Source organism: Meles meles, chromosome 13 (genome assembly GCF_922984935.1).
Source record: "Meles meles chromosome 13, mMelMel3.1 paternal haplotype, whole genome shotgun sequence".
Classification (NCBI taxonomy): domain Eukaryota; kingdom Metazoa; phylum Chordata; class Mammalia; order Carnivora; family Mustelidae; genus Meles; species Meles meles.
The window spans coordinates 84047048-84050714 of NC_060078.1; the positions used below are offsets into that span (position 1 = coordinate 84047048).

The following is a 3667-nucleotide window of genomic DNA, read 5'->3' on the forward strand; positions in this document are numbered from 1 at the left end:
TTCAGACAAGTACATAAGTGTAATCTCCATATTAAAGGAGTCGTCTTTGATAAACCACCCAGGAATTGTGGCGGCCAAGGACGTGCCATGTTGCCAGGCCCGCCGCCTGGGCTGCGGACCACCTTTAATTACGCTCCTTCATTACTAAAGAGATAAGTGTCTCTCCAGTTAAGGATCTATAAACGAACAGCATGCCAGCACCTCCCAAATCATTCTCTGGGAGCCATGAGAAGGTGGGGACAGTCATGAGCGGAAACGAATTATCACCTGTTCTTTCTCCTTCCCGGCCCTGGATGACAGGGATATACGGACGCCGACTCACCTTGTCTCTACAAGACACGATCCATTCAGGGTGCTCTTTTGTTGATGGAGCTCAAGGCGAGGGAGCCTAGGAAGACGAGGAAAACAACAGCAGCAACAACAACAAAACACAAACAACTCTGATTTTTTTTTTAATTTCTCTTCATAAATCCCCACAGAGATAATTTGCTATAAAATGTAAACCCAGTGAGAACTTGCCTGTCTGTGTGAAATAAAAAGTTACGGTTGGCAGGAGGCATGTTTTTGCAGTAGCTTTAGCGATTATAGGAAATTACATGCAAAGCCAGAGTTCTGATCCTAAGTTAATTTATAATTGGAAAAAACTTATTAATTAGCTATGTCGCTCTAATTAAGAATTAGAAGAGTGTGCACGAGGACATCAGTCAGTAGCCAACTGACAGGAGTTTCTGAAAGCCCAGAAGAGACAGCTGCTCAGCTTTGCCCACCGTCGCTTGCCTCTTCCGGGAGCCTGGCACGCACAGATGCCTGCCTGTCCTGTGTCGCCGAGCTCCAGGAAAGGGCCAGAGCGTCCTGAAGGCTGGCCACCCGGCGGCGGAGGGTCTGGCCAGGCACAGCGCCCTGTCCAGTTTCCACGTGACACCAGAAACTTCTAGACACACACCCGCACACACACGCACACACACTTCTGAGCCTGTCCCATCATTTTTTTTAGTTTTTTACCCTGCTTCTATTTTTGTTTCCAAACTGGCTTTTCTTCCTCTGCATTTTCTTTTAAAACACCTTTTTTTTTTTTTTAAATTGTTTTCTCCCTACCCAACTATAGATACAAGACAAGGATTAAATATTTAAGCACTTGTAAAGGTCAGACGTTTTCTAAAAATGCACGTTTAATTAAAACCAAAATTTTAGAATCTTTAATCCCAGGGCCTCCCTGTGTTAGCTGCTGCTTCCTCCCGTGGATTTTGTATCTTCAATTGCAAACCCGGGACTGTAAAATGACTTTTTGTTCGGATTGGTTATTAAGACAGAAAATGAAACAAGGGCACAAACAACGGGATGAAAGCTACTAAGTTAATTGTTCTCTAAAAAAAAAAAAAAAAGATTAATTTTTTTTAACCCAACCTAAACCTTTTTTCCCCATCTGTAAGGGTCATTTTCCACGTACAGGTTTGCTTTCAATTAGGGCAGAACAAAAGCTCACGTGGGCATTGGAGAGAATTCCGTTTTCTTATTTGAATACCAAAAATATGTCCCCCAGATAATGATGCTTAAAAAAAAAAAAAAATCTCTGCATTAGCACATTTCTACCATTCTATTCCATTCGCTGGCAAAACACAAGATTCCGGATACACTTATCTTATGAGGTTAATGATCTTTTGTTGTCTGCTCTAAGCCTATTATTCATTTTAAATTAGAGGCAAAGTGGTGCTTTTAAAAGTAATTCAAATGGGAAGTAGTCTTTCTTTAAAATAAGGGGCTTTAATCCCTTTTCACAATCATTAGCCTGTACTTGGTTCAAAGAACTAGGTTGTGTGGGATAAGGAACCGCTTGCTCACGGTTTTGGGTGTTGCCTCTAATGAAACTCTAGGGGCGAAGACGGGAGCCCCTGCCTCCAGAATCCCTCCGGGCGCTTCGTGAACTGCGCGGGTTTTCAGACCTGGGCAGTTGCCCGGGAGGCCGCGTGTTCAGAAGATTCACGACTTCGTAGAGTTTGCTCCCAGTCTCCGTAAAGACCACCCGATTTTAGGATGAAGTTGAGCCTGAAGGTTGTGGAGCGCCTCCGGAGAAGAGTCCGACCTCTGAGACCCAGACTGTGCTCGTCCACTGCAGGCGCAGAGGGTTGCAGAAAGCGCGCTGAGAGCTGGGCACTTGCGGGCCCGCGGGATGAGAACGCGGCGTCTCGGGGGCTTGGCGCGCGGTGTGCGGTCAGGAGGCCCCAGGCCCCAGGCCTCTCCCGCCTGCTGGGGTCTCGCCTCTGACACCCGCGCCCTTCCCGCTCTGGGTCTGCGAGGCCCACGCGCAACCTCGCAGTACACGCGGCTCAGCGCGCCGGTCCGCAGGGGCGCGGGCCTCGGACCCTGCCGGGCACCAGGCAAGCACCGGGAGAGGCCGGTCCCCCTGCGCCAGGGAGACCTGACCTTCTGCATCCTCAGGCCCTAGGAGGAGGCACGACACACAGTAGGTGTTTTCAATTAGCAATAATCGCGCCTCGGATAAACCTCATTGGCTACGATACTGCCACTGCGCAAAGCTCACAGTAGGTGTTTTAAAGGCGAGCGGACGTGACGGGAGGGCGGACACAGAATTGGAACGAGTCTGGCAGCTCCCCCGCCCCCAGAATCGCCTGCTTCGGCCCCTCCGCCTTCTCTGGAGCAGGGAGAGGCTCCCGCTTCCCTTCGCCGCAGGGCAGAGCCTCGCGGGTGCGGCGGGGGAGCTCGGCTTCTTTGGGGGGGAGTCCTTGAGCTCAGATGGCCCTGAGGGAGGAGCTGACCCTTCGGTTAAGGGGTGGTCGTGACCTCATCTGCAAGAGGAGGGAGCTCCCCGGGGCCTTCGCCACCCACCGCCGCCCACCAGAGCCCCACCGTTTGCTCTCACGACCGTTTCCTTGCCCTGGGGAGGGGGGGTGCTAACCCAACGCAGTAAGTTCAGAAAAGCAACAAATAAATAAATAAAACAGAATGTGTAACTGTGAGGAGAGGGAGAGCGTATTTTTCATTATTGGCCCCAAAAAGACAGTTTTTTTGGAAAATTTGAAAATTTAAAAGAAGTACGATAAATAGTAATAGTAGACAACATATAAATTAGATAACTATATATATAAATTATAAATATATAAATTAAACAATACATAGATTAGACAGTGTATACATTAGATAATATTACACTATGTATATTAGAAATAACAAGATTTCAGCAACATACATAATTTTAAGTAAATAAAATCAGTTGCCTTCTTATATGCCAGTGATAATCACTGTGATTATAATGGGTGATGATAGAATGCGTCTACGATTTCACTGACAGCAGGAAACCCACTCTATAAACTATTTAGGAATAGTTCCCAAGAAATGCACAGGGAAGGTATATGAGGAAAACTATAAAATCTTATAAGAGACATAAAATAAGACTTGAATCAATGGAGATGCAAATCATCTTTCCAGAAAGTCTCAATATAGTAAAGACGGCAATTCTCTTCAGATTATTTTTTATGCTAAACATCATCCCTGCAAAATTCCAATGGGACTTTTTTGTGGGGTAGATTTTAGACATGGGTAAAATGAGTTCTAAGTTTAATGTAAAAGATAAACATGCAAGGGAGTCAGAATGTTTCTGAGAAACCCACATAAACAGTGAGGAAATGCCGACCATACCAGATAGCAGACA

The 3667-nt window shown here is 46.5% G+C and overlaps 1 non-coding gene across 1 annotated transcript; it reads right to left on the minus strand.

Moving 5' to 3' along the window:
- Positions 1–2399: 2399 nt before the first annotated feature.
- Positions 2400–2536, minus strand: LOC123955822. Its single transcript, XR_006821376.1, has one exon. It is a non-coding gene; the product is annotated as a U4 spliceosomal RNA (small nuclear RNA).
- Positions 2537–3667: the final 1131 nt, after the last annotated feature.